Consider the following 21,821-nt stretch of genomic DNA (forward strand, 5'->3'; position numbering starts at 1 on the left):
GACACACATCATGTACCTCAGCTAAGCCAATCAGTGTACTGTATCTTTCTGGCTCAAGTGACAGGCATACGACCTAAGTAAGACCCCTTGGAGAATGCAGAGACAAAGACCTCTCCTGAGACGTCTTTTTTCTGGATGTGCATACTTAACTATATAATCCCAAACGCTGCTTCCAGCCACCTGGGGACCAGGAGGAGGTCCACTCTTGGTTTAAAGGCAACCAATGGGGATCCCTGGGTGGCGCAGTGGTTTGGCGCTTGCCTTTGGCCCAGGGCGCGATCCTGGAGACCCGGGATTGAATCCCACGTCAGGCTCCCGGTGCATGGAGCCTGTTTCTCCCTCTGCCTATGTCTCTGCCTCTCTCTCTCTCTCTGTGACTATCATAAATAAATAAATAAATAAAAAAATAAAGGCAACCAATGCAGAGGCAGAGCCAGTAGAAGAAACAAAACCAGGTTTGTGGGAACCCTGCAGACTGGCTGGATTCACCCTAACCTGGAAGCCATCTCCCTTTGAATTCTTCAGCAACAGAAACCAATAAATTCCCTTTACTGCTAAAGCTAGTCTGATTTGGGCTTTCCATTCTTGCAGAGGAACACATCCTATGCAACCTATGCCACAGCATGTACCCAGACCCTTCTACCTACATAGAAGAGAATAACAGAACTTAACGCAAAATAATAAAATGAATACATAAAACAGGGAAAGTCTTGAGAATCTTGAGAGGAAAGTCAGTAAGCCACCCTGAAAGTAAGAGGGGCACAAGACAAAGGACTCTTCCTGTACCAATGCTGGTACCCTCACTTCTTCCCCAGAGCCCAAAGCAGTGTGGATCCACCCATCACAGGATCTGTATATTTCTTGGCAGGTGCTGGAGAACTGCTATAGAGAGAATCATCACAGTTATTTTTAACTGGCTTTATTCTCACATGAAGACAAAAGGGGGAGAGAAAATCCAATGAACAGTAACATTTCAATGTTAAAGAATAGATACTTTAAGACAGTACTCATTTACTTTGGCAGCAGAGGTTAGGGAAGAAAAACACACAGTAAAGGATTTTTTTCTCAGCACTGCCAAATTTTTGCACGACAGGTGATTCCGACTCTCCTTCCCCTGCAGCAGAATCGCAGAGAGGCTGCAGAACCAATCCCACAGAATGCTGGCACCGGACGCCTGTAAACTCACCACTTTCAAGAGCCTCGGGACCTGTTATGACTTTATTACAACCCTTTCTGATGTTTCTGAAGAGTAAAGAATTGGGCTTTTTCTCTCATGGAGGGTGGTGGGGGCAGCGGACATGGGATTTGCAGATAAAAGAAGGGCCTGACTACAGAGCAGAGTCAGCTACTGCTTCGCAGAGGCCAGTGAAGCGGTGCTTCTATGCCCCCACCACCCTCACAGAGGGTATTGTGTCCCTACTGAGCGCTCCCAAGGGGTCCCCCAGCGGGGGGTGGGGGGAGTGCACTGGTCCCACCCGGCAGCTCCCACTCCACCCCCAACACAACCCTCGCTTGCAGGGGCTGGGCCCCTGTGCCCCTCACAAAGTCCCCAGGACTTTTCTCAGGGGCTGTAAAGGTTCAAGGCATACTCAGTGCTTACAATCATGTGGGTTTATTATTTTTTTTAAGGATTTTTATTTATTTATTTGAGAGAGCGCGAGAGAGCGAGCACACAAGCAGGGGCAGGGGCAGAGGGAGAAGCAGACTCCCTGCTAAGTGGGGAGCCCCACTCAGTACTCAAGCCCAGGATCCCAGGATAACGACCTGAGCTGAAAGCAGATGTGAACCCGACTCAGCCACCCAGGCTCCCCGGAATCACACTGCTTTAAACAACAAACCCAAATAGCCGGGAGAGCCGCAAAAAACCTAAATACAAGCCTTAATTCAAAGACTATCCCAAACTCTTTTTACTGCCAAATGCTCCATGTTGACCTTTCCCCTTTTAATTATGGGGGAGGTGGAAGCATCAAGGCCCACCTCCCCTAGCAGCAGGGAAGATGTGATTCTCACTCCCTGGGCTGTGGCTGCTGTCCCTAATACCCTTGGCTGCAGGTGGTCAAGAAGGTGTAGATTAATTCTGAGTACCATTTTTCCAGGCCCACCTCAAGGTTCCTTCTTCGGAAACACCTTCCCTACTTACCTCTGACTACCCAGCACCGGCCCCACCTCCCTGCTCCAGCCGGTGCCCTGCCTGCACTAGAGTCCACAGGGCACCTTGAATGTCTTCTGCCTGTTTCCTGTGCATTCCCACTCCTCCCACGACCGCAGTCCCACGAGGACAGAAACCTGGCAGGCAGACTTCCCACCCCTGGAGGCACCATGCAGAGCTCCTCCGGGACCTCACACATGACGCTTCTGCACCGCTCCTGACTCCTAACTCCTGAACACGAGAGGTGTTGACTGAAGATGCGTCACTGCAATTCTGCAGCACTGTGTGGGGCTGGGGACACAGGCTGCCTGTTGGAGCCGGTGCCCTGCCTACTAGCTACGGAACTGTGGGCTTACTCCCTCCTTAACCACTCTCTGCCTCAGTTTCCTTACCTGCCAAATGCATAGGATAATAGTGCCTACCTGGGAGGGTTCTTGGGGTGCAAAGGAAGGATTAAACGAGCCAATAAAAATATGCATGGAGAGTGGTGAGAATAGCGCCTTGCAGTATTAAGTCTTCAATAACCTTCGGCTATTACTAACCTTCAACAACCAGAAACACTGTCAAGAGCTGCCGGTCTGTGCTGAAAGCTCAGAGTGCCACAGTCTGCCCTCAAAGTATCAACCTATCAATCTCTCCAAGATGCTGGGGGGGGGGGTGCTAAGAAGAAAACCACAACAGGGGCTACACTGTGTCTAAGTGTGTCAAACTCAAGTCAACCCGGGCATCTGGGCTTCCACCTTCAAACACAACATCCCCGGCTCGCTCCCATGCCACGCCAAGGGAGAGCGGCTGCCCTCAGCAGCCTGGTGAAACTGAGGCACAGTTGGGCCAAGGGCAGCCAGAGACTGACGCCAGGCTACGGGGCCTCAGTGTGCACTTGGTCACTCGTGCCAGGATTTTCCCGGCAGCATCTCCTCGGGCAGGCAGCACACAGAAGGCCGACTCCTCGTAGACAAAAGTCCTTTCTAAACACAGTAATTTGCTTCGTGAGGCCTAATTTGAGTTGGGCTGGTGGTAAATTGCTGCTCCCATCCTTTCCTTCCTGGGCAGCTGGGTCTTGCCCCCCCACCAGCTCCCTCACACCCTTTTGGGGGGCCAATTCCTCTCCCTCAACACCCCTCTTCTAAGGATGACAACTGAAAAAACAATTAACTTAGGCTTTTTTGGGCAAGCGCTTCTAAATCATGGGATCACAGAGGAAACAATCCAATACAGCTGCCAGCGTGAGCTGTGGCCAGGGAGGAAAGGAAGTGCACATGGAGAAGCAAGTCAACTGCACACCCGGGGGATGCCTGAGCTCCAGCCTCCCTCCTGTGGGGAACAGCGGAGGCTCCTTGGTGACAGGCTCCCCCAAGGACAGCTGCAGCCATGGCATGTGGATGGGGGATGCAGCTTTGTCCCTGGAGAACAGAAACTCACCGTGTACCAGCACATCTGAAGGGACAAAACAGAATACAGGTGTTCCTTACTTTTTGTAGGATGCGTATTTGCAAATTCACCTGCTTGCTAAACTGTACTTGCACCTTCATAACCACCCCGCAGTGCTGTCGTGGTCATTTTAAGGATGCAAGTCACCTGAGGGGCACATCCCCAGCTGAGGCAGATCAAGGCCACACACTGCCTTGTATGTCAGCTTCCATGCAGGAAATAAATGTCCTTTCAATGGTCTGTTTAGTGCCATGCTTTTTTTGCAATTTTGCTTTTTGTTGGTGATTTCACTATTTAAAATGGCCCCCAAAGTGTGAAGTCCAGTGCTCATAAGCACAGGGGCTGTGACGGACTTTTTTTGAGAACACGTGCACTGGGTAGACAAGCTTTGTTTGGATGGGGGCATCCGTGTTTGCTGGCTGTGAGTCCAACATTAAGGAACCAACAGTATGTAGTACAGAAAGCCCTTTAAACAGAAACACACTTGAAACAAGGCTATGCATTGATCTGATGGTGGAAATGTTAAGAACAGAGGCTCATAGAAACATAATTCTGTATCTTCTCTAGAACTAATGGTTCAGTATTTGCTAATTCTGTGTTTGCAGTGAAGTCACAGAACACAACTACCCCATAAATCATGAAAATTGATTGCATGTTGTTTTTTAAAAATTGTATGTTGTTTTTTTACCCCTTTTTCTATCATCTAATAACTGACACAACAGTTTGTTGGACTAGGTAGAGCCAGTCAAATTCATTTTGGCATAAAAACTTTTAATTAAATGTAATAAACATGTATCAACCACTAATAGCCAGATCCATCCAAGCCAACAAGACATATCCCTGCTTTAAAGAGTTTTATTTTTTGTTTTTTTAAGAGTTTTATACTAAAAAAGAGTTTTTGATTTAAAAATGATCATAAATTTTATCAAAAAGATAAAACTTCACCTGAAAGGAGCAAAACTTCATAAAGAACAACCTGTCACCTAATGTCTTTGTCTAACCTACTGATCTATCTAATTGGAACACCCTATAGTCACTCAATGACTCTAACCAGAATTCTAGGCAAGGAGCTTTATGCATACTACCTTATTCATTATCACATCACATCATGTGATGTGAGGTTCGCATCATCATCACCTCTTCCATCAATAAAAAAACCAAGCCTTAGAGACTTTTTTTTCTAGTTGCCTCAAATCTGTCCTGCAAGTATAAGTTCTACACTTAAAAAGTGAATTCCAAGTGTCTTTGCCTCCAAGGCTCTACTCATTGAGCCCTGGTGCTGTCCCAGGCTGTGTCATGCTGTTTGAAATATAAGCCACATCCCTGTGAAATCACAGATGGGTCTAGAAATCATTCTAGGAAGAAGCTTTGTGAGGGGAAGGCACACAGAGGATGCTGGCTGAAGGCATGTGGGCAGTGTTTTTGCTCCTTTCCACTAAACACTCATAACGTGTTTTAAATAATTAAATCCATCGTGTGTCTGTGTGCTCTGAAGTTCCCTGCAATAAAAAGTAAGTCATGTTTCTGTGTGTGCTTCAGAAGCACTATACTAACAATTAGAGCCACAGAAGATTCTCAAGGTCAGCACAAGGATGGCAGGCATGCATTTGTGAGGCACGCGGTGTTCATGGGTCCATTATACTTCATAATGCGTTGAAAGTAAGGCTACTGAACTCGGTTTAATCCAGTTGGGTTTTATTTCCAAATTCATTTATTTGTGGGAATTTTGCTCATTTGGGGAAAGATGGGATGAACATACAATGTCAGAGGTGTTGCATTCAGAAGGGAGGGAGAGCAATCTAGCTGCATGTGACGATGTGCTGTACCTTTGCACTGGCACCTCACTGAGGGGCTAACATTTCCACTGCTGACTGTGAGCTGGGCACCACGTTGAATCAAGGTTCCACCCAGGAAGGTGGATGCCATTCAAAGAAAAGGAAACAGCCTACCATTTTTTCATTGATTTTAAATATGTCTCTGGGTTTCCAGCACCTATAAATTAAAAAATTATTGGGATCCCTGGGTGGCGCAGCGGTTTGGCGCCTGCCTTTGGCCCAGGGCGCGATCCTGGAGACCCGGGATCGAATCCCACATCAGGCTCCCGGTGCATGGAGCCTGCTTCTCCCTCCGCCTGTGTCTCTGCCTCTCTCTCTCTCTCTCTGTGACTATCATAAATAAATAAAAAATTAAAAAAAATTATTTATGGTAACTATTAATTGTTATGAATTCCCTGTGTTAATTCTAGAAACAGATCTGGCTTCAAACCAATGATAAGCTCCATCTCTCCCCTCCTCCCAAGCTGTTGCAATAAGGTTTCTAATTAAAGCAAAGTAACTTCTACTTCTGAATTCATGTATTAACCCCCAGCACAATCTGAGTGCTGGTTCATGGGCCATTTATTTTTGTTGACGAGCTGTATTGAAGGAGTGGCAGCGTCTTGAATCCTGCCTGAATACTGGAATTACAGGTCTTAAATAAGGTATGGCATTCAGCGTTTCAGAGGGTTTGGGTCGTGCACCATGAAACCGTGTTTTGATTTTTTGGCTTGTGTTATGTTTTTGTTATGAAGCATTTTGAAATCCAGTTTTTTAAAGGAAAGTTTGCCTTAGTCTTCTCTGCTAGTTAAATTCTTTTTCAGAGCTAGGACTGAGCCCTGTATGTCCAGTTTCCCTTTACTTTTCAACACAAAGCTGCATTTTGAGGTCACTGCCTTGGGGTGGGGCGGGGCAGAGCTGCATGCGGTGCTGGCACCAGGAGGGTCCAGGCCCTTATGGGGGTCTGGCCCATTAGACGGGTGGGGACCAATGGAGTCAGGCCAGGAGAGGAGGCCGTCTGCTACTGCTGGGGTGAGTGCTCCCCTGCCTCGTTCTGGCTGACGGTCTGGCTGCATAAAGGAATCATCTCAGACTAATTTTTCTTTTCTTTCAAGTGGTCAGGGGGGTTGGATATTTTGGACGGGAACTGAGAGCCGGCAGGGTAGGTGTGGAGAGAGGAGGACCCCAGGCACAGTGCAGTACTACTTGCTGGTCAGCTCACAGGAGAACTCTTGAACCCTCCTGCCTCCCTGGACCACGAAGGCCACCACCAAGAGTGTGGCCATGATGGGAAGGGGCCCAGACCCTGCACACCCCTGAAAGCAAGTCCTCAGCAGCCTCGGGGCCCTTGATTTACACAAGCCTGGAAGTAACATGCCATCTTGTTCTGGGGAGGCAGGGGTTCCTTTGCTCACTGTCACTTGTGGCCATACCCATCTTGCTCATTCGGATACAGTCTGTGACTTAGAAATTTACAACACACAGGGACTCACAAGACATTTCCATATAACGTATCTGTGAGTGCTATATATGACGGAGGTGTGCAAAGTGAGTGGGGTCCCACTCTTGCTGAGGGCTGGGGGGTCTCCATCCATTCCACCACCCAGGATGCCGAACTCAGGGCGGGTACAGAACACATGCTTGGTGTCTGCTTTTTTTGTTCCTGAACTAAAGGGAAAGGAAAGAAGAAAACAGGTTTGGAAAAGCATTACATGATACAATCTAAAGAGGACCTTCCCAGACAAATAAACTACAATACTCCAAATATTTTCTCCAAATGTAGCAAGTCCTACATGGAACCAGGATTTCCCTTTGAGTCCAGGATTATGGGAAGGACAAGGTCCTTAGAAGGAAGGGCGTCACGCCAGGATCAGCCCTCCCATGTAACCAATGGTGACCATGACAGGTGACTGCAGATCTGGGCTTCCCGCCCCCGGACTGTGTTCGAAACACAGGGCAGCATAGGCTGCCCCGTTGAAACTCAGATGGGTAGGTCCCTTGTTTGCTCACTCCGCCTTCAGCATGCGATCCCCGGGGCCAATCCCATTATTTGATTGTCCTGACTTTGTTATATCATCCCCTTTCAGCTTCTGGGCTAAAGTTAACTGGGTCATAAGGTACTATCTGTTCTCCACTCAGCAAGCTGCTCTCAGGGGAAAGGAGCTAAAAAGGAGAGCAGGAGGTTCATATAACTTCATGGGGCAAGGGAAGACAAAAAGGAGCTGAGCTGAAGTCCCTTACCCTGTGACCAAAAAAGAAAGTCAGATTCATTCACGGTGCAGAGACTCAAGATGGAGAAAATCAGCCAAACGTAACAAGAAAAGTAAAGATTAGCAGGATCTAACGGGCACATGTTGTAATGGTGCAAATACTACGCTGACTTGCATGGATTCAATGAAGCTTCTAGAAACTGTATGATAATCCTCCCCGACATATACTCTACCCAGTTCTGGAACGTGAGAGGCACTTTGCTAAGATATTTAGGTGTTTGCACATCTTCCTTCTCAGCTTAGGTAGAAATACTATTTGCCCGTGTGTTTTCATGGGCAGGGTTGGTAGACGTGCTGTCACGGTGAGCATGTCATGGGCAGCATGACATGGGACTCCCCGCAAGGATTTGTCATGGCAAGAATTAGCTCCACCTTACCTCAAGAAGCCAGGCTTCTTGGACCTGCGTGACTTGGGAAGAAATTCAAATATGCTCAGGGTGATGTGGCTTCCAACACAGCTTGATGACCATGCACTTGGGGGACACTGTACAGAGGCCCATCCGGCTCTGGAGACTGAATAAACTGAGGGGAGTGGCTTCTTCCTGGGTTTTCTTCCCAGGCTTGCAAGAGTCACAGGCCCAGGTCTCAACAAGGCAGCCAGTGGCTATCAGCCAGCAGCCTGCCTAGAGGAATCCTTCTCATGGTGCTCTTGGCCAAATCCTTTCCCATGCTGCTTACAGACCCATCACCTTGGCTCTGAGGCAGGTGGGGACTCACCTCTCAGAGGAAGTCTGGGGATAGGAGAAAACAGGCAGAGGACTGAGGGGGTCACTTCAGGCCAGGCCAGGAGAGCCTGGCAGGGAAAGTCACTGCTGGAGTTACCTGAGGAAAGAGCCACGCAGATAAAACTGAAAGATGATAAGTTAAAGAAACCAGAGCTCCCGGGAAGCCTGAGTCTTCCCTCCGTGGAAGCAGAACTCCCTGGAAGCTTGCCACAGAGGCTGACCTCAGCCCTGTGCTCAGACCTGAGCAAACACAGAGATGATCGGCAGCAGTGGGGAGGGCTGTAAGCCCCTCAGCCTGGAGACCCGGCACACAGATGACGTTACTTCTCCCAGGAAGTGGGACCTCTGAGGAGCAGGGGGCACTAACCAGGTCGTAGGTCAGACACCACAGGAAGTGAACCACATCTGGCATGGGTGAGGTATGAAAGGGAAACCTCCCAAGGCAGGGATTGCAAACCCAACCACCTTTTTGTGGGGTGTCACTTCACCCCCTTGGGAATCCTGGGGGAGTCAGAGGCATCAGCCATGGAGGGCTTCACAAGCTCTGTCTGATGGAAACAGAACTTTCTGGCAGGCTTGGGCAGAGGCACCGTGGGACAGAAGGGGTGCTGACCCTTCCAAAGGCCCCATCAAGGTGCGGTGGGAGGTCCTGTGCTTGTGGGTGCCCACGTCCTTAGCTGTAGTGTAGGGGGCTGAGGGCCACGCACCCCTCCACACACTGCTTGCCTCTGACCCTGCAGGGCTGAGTGAGGCTGCCAAAACGCCTCCCCCAAGGGTCCACGTGGTCTTGCTGTCAGATTAAGAGCCTGTGCTTATCTGCACTCATGTGGACATGCCTAGGCCAGGCAGGTCACCTCGTTTAAAGATCCAGCATGACTCCCCAGCAGGTGATGAGGCCCAAAGGAAACACGGGCTACAGGCCTGGGGCAGCGAGGACTCTAACACACACTTGCGATGCCCTAAGGCAGGTGCATCACACCTCAGGCCACTTGTTTAGGCTTTCCACTCTAGGTGCTGACTTCTGGGGCTTTTAGATCCATTCCAGAAGTGAGCGCTGCTGGTCTCCAGTACAGTTAGGTAGCTACATGGTAACAGTGAATTCTGGGAGGCAAGGGCTGGCTAAAAAGCTGTAAAAAGCCAACACCTGGGTGGCTCAGTGGTTGAGCATCTGCCTTTGGTTCAGGGCATGATCTTTGGGGTTCTGGGATCGAGTTCCGAATCAGGCTCCTTGCATGGAGCCTGCTTCTTTCTCCCTCTGCCTATTTCTCTGCCTCTCTGTCTCTCATGAATAAAGAAATAAATACTCTTTAAAAAAAGTCAACACATTATTTTCCACTTAATAGGCAGGTGAATGGCACAAAAACAGAACCCATGTTTCCAGTTACTCCATGATTTGTTAGGCATTTATGAGAGATACACTACTATTTACTCTGTTTAGAACCACAAAGAAGTAATACTGGAAGAACTGGCTTACCAAATGTGAGTTTAAATCTCCTTCCTAGCACTCTACCCATAAATTAGCTTTAAAAAAAAATTGTTCATATCATACTTATACATAGGATTCTTTCTGAAAACTAACACCCAAGAATCTAATATGGTGCATTCAACAAATTTTGTTTTTTATTAATACAGTTGACCCTTGAACAACACGGGTTAGGGAAGCAAGCCTCCCCAACCCAACCATGGAGCTGAAAATCTACGTATTGACTCCCTAAACATTTAACTACCAATAGCCTACTGCTGACCAGAGGCCTTACCAATAACAATATAGTAAATTCACACATATTTGGGAAATTATATGTATTGTATACTGTATTCTGTATTCTTATAATAAAGTAAGACAGAGAAACAATGTGACTAAAAAAATCATCAGGAAGATAGAATATATTTATAATACTACACTGTATTTATTGGGAGAAGAAAAGCCCATGCATAATTGGACCTACACAATTCAAATCTGTATTTTATAAGGGTTAGCTATACCTGTTGATTCAATGACCTTTGGGTCACCCTAAAACTATAGGCTGACTACCTATCTATTTAAATGTTTTCGCTGACCCTCCAGACTTGGAGAAACACCTGCTCCAGTAATTAGAATTATTACAAGAGATGTCTGATCATTTGCTTTAAGAACATTCTAGCTCTGGGAAGTCCATGTGCATTCACATTTTTCCAACATTTCCTGGGCTCCAGCTACTTGCTAAGTCTCAACTGGCCCCTTAGCAGTTGCCCACCTGCCTCAGAAGCTTGTCAAGGGGACAGTGTATTTGATCCTGTATGTTCATTTGAAAAGAAAGGGTATATTATAGTCCTCATACGGGCTACTGACACTTCAGGGAATTCTTCTGGTCTCCTTGGAGCTAAGGCCTCCTTGGGGCTAAGTGCTTTACGTCAGCAGATGCCTTAGGCCATAACTTTATGTAACTGGGCAAATTCCCTAATTGAAGCACAACCTAAATATTTTTTAAATAAGAACTGTCAAAAAATAAATAAAAAAAGAACTGTCCATAGTCATTAAGCAATTTGTCATTGGCCCATGAGAGGTCAATGCAATGTGCCAACACCATGAGGTCAGATTCCCAAAGAAGGAAAACAGAAAGGCAAGACTCATGATCTTGTATGAATATAACACAAGAGCACAAATTATTCAGGAAGCCCAAATGAACTAAGATTTGAGAAAGAAAGAAAAAAAAAAACCTCAACACATAACAGAAGATCGACAGAAAATGGCTAAGAGTGGCTGGTCAGAGTGGATGGTATAATAGTAGGAAACAAAATTAAATCTTTTGAGCTTCCATGTTTTTTACGTGTGAGGTCCATGATCTTTACTTAGGGAAGAGTTGGGAAAATATTGGCAAGCTGGAACTAACTGAAGCTTGAGTTAGTAAAAGGTTGCCTGGCTGGGCACTTAAAAGAAATTCAATTCTACAGATCTGAGAATGTCAAACCTCAGGGTGGGCAAAGCAATCTCAAATCATTGCTGGCAATCTTGGACAAATGTTAAGGAATGACACTATACCGATGTTCAAAATAAGACCAAAATGGCTTCATCTCTAAGATCAATTGGCTTATTATTAATCTCCAGCAAAAAATGAGAATCAATTATTGATCATATGAATTAAAAATAGCAGGTGATCAACATACAGCACAATCAGCAAGAACATTCTCCCTGCCTCTGACTGTGTTATAAAGATGAGCAAGGATAGGAAATGATATACACAAAGAAAATGTTTTGATTCCAGTAAGGCCTGTAACATGATTTTTCACGATATTTTTGTAGATGAAATGGTGAATCACCATGTGGCAGACTAGAGAGCTCTTGAGTTTAGCACTGTCTTAGTAAGATGTTTCTCAATATATCAGATGAAGGAACACCGCATTTTTAAAGAACTAATCTAAGCGGAATGGCTCTATTCACTGATAGAACCTACGATCTAAATTATTCCAACTGAATAATAAAATTCACAAGAGAGATAAACAGAAATCCCTATATTTAGGTTCAAAGAAATTAACCTCACATTAACAACAGCTCATACTGAAGATGCCTGACAGTTCTATCTGACCACAAATGACACAATCCACGTCACTGCCGACACCATGGGCATGGCATCAGCATGTTTAAAGGGTGCAATGCTCCTGCACTCAGCCTGAGTCTGGGTGCGATGCCAGGTACTTGCACTTAGTAGGAATGATGCCAACAGTGTAGGTGGCAGTGGGGTGGGGCAGGGCAACAAGAAGACTTGGCTTCTGGGCAAAAGAATTGTCCCTATCTGAAAGGTTGTCAAGAGGAATTAGGTCATCAGCCAGCAATGAGTAGAAGGTGAGACAACAGTCTCTTAGATCCTTCTAACCTTAAGATGCTCTGCTTCCATGAGCTGCAGAAATCAAGGCTGTGCTCTACTATTCTCCTCACTTATCTAAAAGAAAATATATCGTTGAGTGCAGTTGAAATCCAATGACAGAATTTCTTCTTTATGCATTTTCTAAATCCCTATTATCCTAATGATCTCCCCAGATGGAAAAATTGAAGTAAAATCCATATTGCCATCAACTTCTTTAATCTCTTCTTGGAAATATATTTATTTTATGTATATGTGCCTTAAGATTAACTTTCCAAAGTGACAAGAGAGTACCCATAACCTGAACAGAAATGTATCTTGGGGAAGGTAGAGTGCTAGGCCATAATATAGCAGCATGGGATGTTGACTGCCATCTAGCATGGGAATGCTAATCCTTCAGTACCTCTTCTGGGATTCAACATGGTCATTTAGGACATTAAAAAAAAATTGAAGCTAATAATGCTTAACTTACAAGACTGCTCTAAGACTCAAAACTAGTAAAAAGATGTAATTGTGTCTTATATATTCCTTACTATCAAACAAAGATAATATTAATATTTGGAAATATTTAAGTGATATCACAGCTGGGAATAAAACCACTGTGTCTACATCTAATAAAGATTTAGACATAGGGTTTGGGTCAGTCTCTAATAGGGAATAATGAAGGAAGAAAAGTATGAAGGTATTCTTTTTTTTTTTTTTTATCTCAGAGAGGAGAAAAAGAGTATGAGTGGGGAGGGACAGAGGAAGAGGGAACTTTATGTAGGCTCCACACCCAGCACGGAGTCTTACATGGGAGCTCAATCTCATAATCCTGAGGTCATGAGCTGAGTCAAAATGAAGAATCAAACACTTAACCAACTGAGCCACCCAGGCGCCCCAGGAAAGGATTCTTGAAAAAGGGTTTAGAAACAGCCAATTCAAGTCTTCCAAAACTCAAATACCTAGACAGATTGATCTTCTGCATGACATTATAACTCATAAATGCTAGAGGCAGAAGGCCTGGTTTTAGATCCTGGCTTTTCCACTTAAGAGCTGTGTAATCTTCAGCAATCTCTCAACCTCTCTGTGACTCAGGTTCCTCATCAGCAAACTGAGCATAACTGTACCTACACTGAATAGCGGTCGTAGGGATTAAATGAATTATACATGTAAAATTCTTTCAATACTGCCTGAGACTCATAAGACAGGCCAAATGCTTGCCACTGTTATTAGAATTGTTATTACTGCATATGATTGCTTAAAACCATCTACATCTCCTAAGGATATGTCAAGACTCATATATTGTCCTAATAGAGAAAATAAGAAAAGAAAATCTATCAAATTCTTTCCCACCCTGTTGTGGAAAAGTTATCTTGAGCAGGGGTTGTTGAGTGTAATTCCTGTGAAGGTCGTTGGCATGAGAACACTGTAGCATGAGAGTATGGTACTAACTACTTGGATTTATGAATACTAAAATATTCAGGTTAAAGAGAAGGAAAGTATGAGAACAAAAATGGCAGATTTCCACATCCTGGGTCTTTAATTATTATTGTGAAGCTTAACAGCCTCAGGAGTGAGTGGACAAATTCTAGGAGGTAACCTCACCCCAGAACAATTATAGGCCGTTGGTCCACCTCTTGGACAGCCATGGATCAGAGTCTAATTGAGGCCATATGAGGCTGTTAACTCAAGTTTGCATGTGTTCCAAGAAGCCTCAAATTTCTCCAGTTAACTTTGCAACTTTGATCATTCAAGCCCAACATTCATCATGTACAAGAAAAATAAGATTAGCATCCTCCAGAAATGCTCCCTGTCAGAGAACAAAGAGTCAAAAAGGAAATTTAAATATGCAAAGAAAGCACAGAATAATCTAATCTTGTTTTCCCCCCCTTATTATTTTGTGTGTATACGTTTAATTCCAGTATAGTTAAGATACAGTGTGATATTAGTTTCAAGTGTACAATCAGTGATTCAACAATTACATATATCACCCTGTGTTCATCTTAAATGCACTTCTTAATCCTCATGACCTATTTCACCCATCCTCCCACCCACTTCCCCTTTTGGCAGGCCTGGTAACAATCTGTTCTCTACGTTAAGAGTCTATTTTTTGGTTTGTCTTTCTTTTTTTTCCTTTGTTAGTTAACTTGGTTTCTTAAATTCCACGTATGAATGAAATCATATAGTATTTGTTTTTCTCTGACTGACTTATTTCACTTAGCATTATACTCTCTAGCTCCATCCATGTTATTGCAAATGGCAAGATTTCATTTTTTATGACTAATATTCCACTGTGTGTGTGTGTGTGCATGTGCCTGTGTACACACACATACACACACATATATGCACCACATCTTCCTTATCCATTCATCTATCAATCGATACCTGGGCTGCTCTAAAATTTGGCTATTGTAAATTATGCTGCAATTAACATAAGGGTGGATATATTCTTTTCGATCAGTGTTTTCCAAAATATACAAATAATTTATAAAAATCAACATCAAAAAACTCCCAAATAATCCAATTCTTCCATATTTATTAATAATGTAAATGTAAAATACTACCATGCATCTGCTATGAAGGCAGGAAACACAGAGGAAAGCTTCATGCCTGGGAGCTAGCTTTGAAACTGTCCACATGAGCCTGATAATGATTAATGAGCCAATGTGAGCAGCTACTAGAACATCCTACGGAATTCACATGAGGGTGAGGAGGGAGTTCTGACCCCGCAAGGACACACACCTTCCCACCCTCATCCTCCAGCAAATGTTTGCTGAAGGGATGGATGAATCGATTTGTTCTGCCTTGGAATTCCAAATTTCTCTGGTCAATTTTTGATTCATTGGCCCAATCACTATAGAGAACATTAATTAGATGTTTTTCATCACTAGGTCCATAAAATTTGATAAAGACATATGTAAACAAACTGAAGAAGGTGACTTTTAGGATGCTGAATTAACTTGAGAAATGTTGAGTGACATGTCACTATACAGCTGGTTCAGAAGAATTAATATTCGTGATTCAGGGTAAAACAAATGGAATTGAACTTAGCACCAAACATACATACTTCAACAGAGTAAATTTTCACATTGGGAAAACTTTGAAAACTTACAATCTGACTATATATTAAAGTCAATTCCATTTCAATTAATCTATTTAGTACTAGTGTCAATTATTTGTTCAGAGGATGGGCCCAATAATTTTCTGCTACAGGAAATAAATTATAAATATGTAATCTTCATAATTAGGACACACATGTACACTTAAGTTTTAAGCAATGAATATCTATAAACCAGAACAGTGACTTATTTAGAAAAGAGCCATCTAAAGAAATACAATGCAAGCCACAAATGTAAACGCCATGTGCAATTTTAGATTTCTGAGTAGACACATTAAGTAAGAAACAGGTAAAATTAACTTTTATATTTTATTTACCCCGGCAATCAAGATATTATGTAGTCAATAATTAAAAATTATTATGTCATATTTTACTTATTTCTGGGGTGGGGAGCATTTAAACCCCAGTGGGTGCTTTATATACACAGCACATCTCAGTTTGGACTAGCCACACTTCAAGTACTCCACAGCCACAAGTGGCTCATGGCTGTTGTGTCAAACATCACAGCTTCAGGCTAATTTTATAGCTTCAATATAAAACTGGGACATAGCTTGATTATTTTATTTATAGAAGGAAAGTGGAAAAGAGACTTGTGAAGTCACTGAGGTGAACCATTGCTACTATAGCACATTAATCATTGGAAGATGAAAGATACTACTGTTGATCTTATTAGAAGAATAATAGAGAACAACTGTTTCTTAGAAACCCAGACTGTGTATTCTAGATATTTTTATCTTAAATAAATGTGATTACACTTTTGACTCTTCATTTATGTGCACTAAAATGGTTTTCTTTTTAAATATACTCTGCCATCTGGAGCATGGAAGTCAACTGGACAACCCACATGCTCTAACATTTCGGTACTTGAAGGTATTTACCAAATCTCCTTTCAGCTTCTCTAGCAAATTCTTGTCGGTATAACCAACCACCAGTTTGTGTAGACGAGCTTATGGCTGCAAGAAGGATTTCTATGCAGTGAAGATTTCTATGCAGATCTCTAAGCAGTATTCTACAGGAGGCTACCATGTGTCCTGCCCCAGTGAGAAATACAAACAGATGACTATTTGGGTAATTAAAAGTTTGACTCCCTTTGGTAAATTGATATTCTAGGTGATCTTATTTCACAGTTACCCCCTTGTCCTGCCCAAAACCTAAAGTACAGAAAGGAGAGCAGTGATAGAGAGTGAAAACGTGGTGGGTGGACTGGAAGTTTCCGTGAGGCTAAAGGGTGGTCACGGAGGAAGGGCTGGACAAGTCGGTGGGAGCAGGGGCTATGTGAACGCTGGCGGCAATCAAGATTTTGGTTGTTCAGGTGGATGGCCATGGAGTAGAGGAAAAGCTACTGGTAATGAGGAGGCAGGGTAATGGTTACCTCATCTGCAAGGAAGTAAAAATTGCTGACAGGATGGTGGGGGGAGGTGAAAGAGAAGTCTGCGTGCCCACATTTTCACTGCTCCCAGACATCTGCCCTCTCTCTGCACCATATTTCTTAAACACAGGGCTGACTCATTCTCTGAAAAATGGTAGTACCGATGCCCATTATTTCTCCTTGGTGGTGAAAGTCATAAGGATTAACAAAGCCGTCACAGGGACTCCGTGGGCACTTACACACAGAGTGCAGAGGGTTCTGGCCAAATGGAAAGTTTAAATGTGCTGAGGTGCCTCAGGGGGCCCTGCCTGAATCCACACAATTGCTACCTACGTCCACTTATTCTTTCACTCAGTGAACATTTCTTGAGCGCTGTCTCTGTCTCAGACACAGTAGGGTGTTTGGGGTTGTTGTTTTTTCCCCTAAATTTCCCCTAGACATTTCCTAAAATGTCTTAAAATATTCAAAATACCACCAAAAGGGGGAATCAGTAACAATAAATATTCTCCCCTCTCCCGGCTGAGAATTACAATCTCTAGGAGTCTTTCTCCCTGTTTAATGTTCCTTCACTTCCTTTCTTCTTCCTATTAAATAATAAAGGTGAGTGTCACGCCATTTTAAAAGCAGCCAACTGTATCCACCACAGACCTGGAGAAGACAGGTCCCAAGATCCCAGGGATCGGCTATTCCTTGACAAGCGGGAACATTCTGTGCCGCTGCTGCTGTGGTTCTGATCAACGATAGTCCTTTTAGCACAGAGACCCCATTAGAAGCAGGGGCAGTTAACAAAGTGTGACCACAGTAGAGAAAATTTTCATGGTCAAGATCATGGCAGAAACAACAAGTGGAGTGGCAGGCTCAAAAAACAAATGTGCTGGCCACTTCTGGCCACACATTTTAGGATTTGTCCATGATACTGAAGAGCGGTGAAGACTGTCATGAAATGTCAACCATTAATGGGCCCCCAAAGCCTAGATGCTATGGTCCCAGAGACTCTAATGATTGCTGTTTCTCTACTGGGATTTTTGGACACATCCAACCTTTTTTTTTTTTTCTCCAAAGATTTTATTTATTCATGAGACACACACACACACACACACACACAGAGAGAGAGAGAGAGAGAGAGAGAGGCAGAGAGAGAAGCAGGCTCCCTGCAGGGAGCCAATGCAGGATTCGATCCCAGGATCCCGGGATCATGCTCTGAGCCAAAAGCAGATGCTCAACTGCTGAGCCATCAGGTGCCCCAGATCCAACCTTTTAAATCACTCTACCTTGTTATGGACTAAACTGTGTCTCCTACCCCTGAAATTCATGCATGGAAGCCCTAACTCCTGGTGTGATGGCATTTTGAGGTAGGTCCTCTGGGCCTCAGATGAGGTCATGAGGATGAGGAGCCCTCATGATGGGATTAGTGCCCTTAATAGGAAAGACACCAGAGAGCTTGTGTTTCCACCCTGCCCCTCTGCCTCTCCCTCTCCCCCTCTGTCTCTTCCTCTCCCTTTCTCTCTCTGCCAGGTGAGGACACAGCAGGAAGGTGGCTGTACAATCCAAGAAGCAAGTTCTCACCAGAATCTGACCACCCTGCACCCTGATCCCAGACTCCTAGCCTCCAGAGCTATGAGAAAACATACTCCGTTGTTTCAGCCTCTCAGTCTATGGTATTTTGTTATGGCAGCCTGAGCTGACTAATACACACCTCCAACCTCCTTTTGCTTTAAATCATTTTGGTACAATCATTTTGCTGCCAAGATTCTAGCAATTCCTTCACCATTACTTTATGCACACTGAATTCAGGTCTCCCTGGATCCTCCAGCTCATTAACAAAGGACTCGGAGAAAGATGGACCTGGTACGGGGCCACATTCCAGCAGGGCATAAAATCTAACTCTGTGGAAAACATAAAGTTAATTATTTTAAGTGGTATAGCTTCAAAGGCCTCCTTGATTTGTTTTCTTCTGGAGTGCAGTTATTTTCTGTAGTGTACCAAACTCTATGTGAGGCCCTGACCAAATTAAATTTCAGTTAAAATTTCTTATTACATTATGCCCAAGAGTTTCAAATGAAAGAAAATGAGAGGGAATGGATGTTTAAAAATACATATGACCTCCAGGCACATGATTTACTCCAGGTGAAGGACCTGAGATGAATGGCTGGCTTGTTCTGTTTCTTACAGACCCTCTCTCCCCACCAAGGGAAATTTCTCCAAGTTTCCAGGCTGGTTCAGTCAAGCCAGTTTTAAGGCTGGCTCTGTCTTGCAGGCTGGTCATGTGAGCAGATTGCTTCTGACCCACAACAGCTTATTTTGGCCAAAGGGAACTGGAGCAGTTCAGGGAAAGAATCCCATTCTGATTTATATCCCACCCTAGCCACAAATACACACAGAAGACATGGGCCTCACAACTGAAAGGGGTTTGCACACCTCAAAAACACAGGCTCCAAGGTCAGCTTTCTCTAGTATTGATAATAATAATGGTGCAATTTTAAATCCATTTTGATTTCAGGATACAGTTGTAAGTAAAATTAACTATGTTCTTTACAGCTGTCACTGCATGGTTCCATTATCATGGCCTGCACTGAGGTGAGCCTGAATCTATCTGCCTATAAACACAGAGCTCCAAGGATGCTAATCAAGATGCAGGGAGGAAAATCGCAGCCAGACCACTACTCATGACTAGTCCCAGCTCCTCTCCTTGGATGGAAAAAGGGAAACAAAGGCACAATAAAACTATGCAATTTGAGAAATATAGTTTGTGTCCAAGCAATAATAAATATGTCCGTGCGTTCCCGAAAGCAGTGTGTTTATGAAGGCTAGTCTGAACAGCAGTGAGCAATGGCCTTCACCAGTGTTACATGGTGAGTTTGAAAAAAGGTGGAGGGATCCCTGGGTGGCGCAGCGGTTTAGCGCCTGTCTTTGGCCCAGGGCGCGATCCTGGAGACCCAGGATCGATATATGGAGCCTATATGGAGCCTGCTTCTCCCTCTGCCTGTGTCTCTGCCTCTCTCTCTCTCTCTCTCTCTCTCTCTGTGCGACTATCATGAATAAATAAATAAAATTAAAAAAAAGAAAGAAAAAAGGTGGAGAGAAACAACTTGGATAAGTTATTTGATTTTTATCTAACTGGGGCATGCACTCACTCTGCACCAGCTCTGTAGCTAGGGAAGTCGGTGTAGTGGTCCCACAGAGCTCTGTCTCTACATTGTCTAGCAGAGTCCATACCCAAGCTGAATAGAGGCCCCTCACCGAAATCATGACCAAGTGGTCACATTAAACATTCTCACTGGCTGTTTGAACCACTCCAAGCCTCACTTCTCCTTAAAACTTCAGAAAATCTCTTCAGAAGTTTAACCTCTCAGTCCTAGTGGTAGATCCATCTGAATCCTGCTGAGATGTCATGGAGAGCCAAAACAAAGGATGTCTTAGCTCAGGAGCTGCTATCAATCCTTGTGGTCATGCTTACACGAGCCCTGTACACAGCCTTGTGCACAGTGAGTGCTCAGTAATGTTTGCGAGCTAAAGTCTGGAGTAAGAAATTCCTCCAAAGGTCAAGGGATAAAGGACAGAATTCATGACTGTGCATATACGATGGAGGTTTCATTTTCCAAACCCAAACTAAGGCATGCAGTCTAAAAACTACATTATACTTATGAGGACAAAATATTTGAGATTGCTTCTAACAATCTCAAAATATTTGAGATTGAAACTAACCCCATGTTAGTTTCCTCTCACCATCTCTGTCAAATCCCTTTTGCTATCTAAGGTCACTATGTACAGGTTCCATGCATTATTAGAAGAAGGACATCACTGAGGTCATTATCTAAGCCTACAACAGCCCTCAAAAGAGCTAAACATAATCACAGACCTTATTTATTTACATTTAGGAACTAAAAGGAGTTATCTACAAGGAGGAGCAGACAGGACCATTATAACCATGAGGTTTTGACCCCCAGAGGTAAAGGCTTTCCCTGCCAGCCTCCTCAACAGCTAACATCTGCTATACCCACTGTCTTTGAACAGACAGTGGCTTATTATTGACTAATTTTATATATTTGTCATCTCTTTCAGTTTAAATGAAAAAAAAAAAATCCTACATATACCAGTGAGCCCAAACCAGGCCACCCACCACCACTGGCTTCTGGACACTTAGCACACACTAACATATGTACGTATTATTACTACACTTTAGAAAACTGAGCCAAAATGGGTGCTTTCCAGTTCAATAAAAATTTCTTGGAAGGGTGGATGGATGGATGGATGGATGGACAAATTCAGGAGCTCTGGAATAAAAGTAAGACCATCGGCTCACTCCTGGAGCATTAGTTACTTGATGTCTCTGAATCAAAGAAGTGGAATCACTTTGTGAAGAAACAGAACAGAATGTGTAAAGCTGTGGCCTGGACTCTAGAGAAGAGTCCTTCTTGTTGCCCTTGCCCCTCCCTAATTTTCCCACTTCTCACATAATGCCAATTTCTTAGAACTCACCAAAAACTGGGCTTCCGCTGCCTTCTCCCCAGGCCCTGGGGCTGTAAACTAAGGCCCGAATCCAGGCTGGCACGTAGACACCTACACTTTCAAAAGTAGAGTATACAGGATAGAAAGATGCCAGAAGAAGCCTCATGGATTACAACAACGACAACCCACTACTTCTCCAGTTGCCTTCCTGCACGGAGCTCTTCCCAGGAGCATCCCAAACCCCAAGACATGTTATCTTGGCTTGATCAATATGGCTTAACCACTGTGACAAGTGCAAGATATTAATGTGACAGTGGGATTGTTCTCTACCACTTCCTCAACCAAACTAAGGCACATTTCAGTTTAAAAGAAAAGAACAATTCAAGTCATTTGGTGCTTCAATCAAATATCATTTGTCAAGGAAGGCCAAGGAAACAGATCTCTGACTATTTCAGTTGGGGGGTCTTCCTTGCCTAATGTACTGAAGAAGCACACTGTGTGTGTGTGTATGTGTGTGTGTGTGTGTGTGCGCGCGCGCGCGCTACGCAGGGTGCAGTATCACTTCAGTAATAGACAACATACCCCTTGGGATCTGGGATAACTTAGCTTTGATTGTAATGCTACCTGTGCCTTCGCTACAATATCTCATAGTACTTATTTAGGATCTCCTGAGGG

The 21,821-nt window shown here is 44.1% G+C and overlaps 1 protein-coding gene and 1 long non-coding RNA gene across 7 annotated transcripts in view; one reads left to right on the plus strand and one right to left on the minus strand.

The window, feature by feature from the left end:
- Positions 1–21,821, minus strand: part of DAPK1 (death associated protein kinase 1) — a 170,188-nt gene that overhangs the window by 79,365 nt on the left and 69,002 nt on the right. The window lies entirely within an intron of this gene.
- Positions 18,651–19,442, plus strand: LOC121483961. The gene is made up of 2 exons (XR_005985903.1): positions 18,651–19,136; positions 19,236–19,442. It is a non-coding gene; the product is annotated as an uncharacterized LOC121483961 (long non-coding RNA).

This window comes from Vulpes lagopus, chromosome 2, assembly GCF_018345385.1.
Source record: "Vulpes lagopus strain Blue_001 chromosome 2, ASM1834538v1, whole genome shotgun sequence".
In the NCBI taxonomy this organism is placed as follows: Eukaryota; Metazoa; Chordata; class Mammalia; order Carnivora; family Canidae; genus Vulpes; species Vulpes lagopus.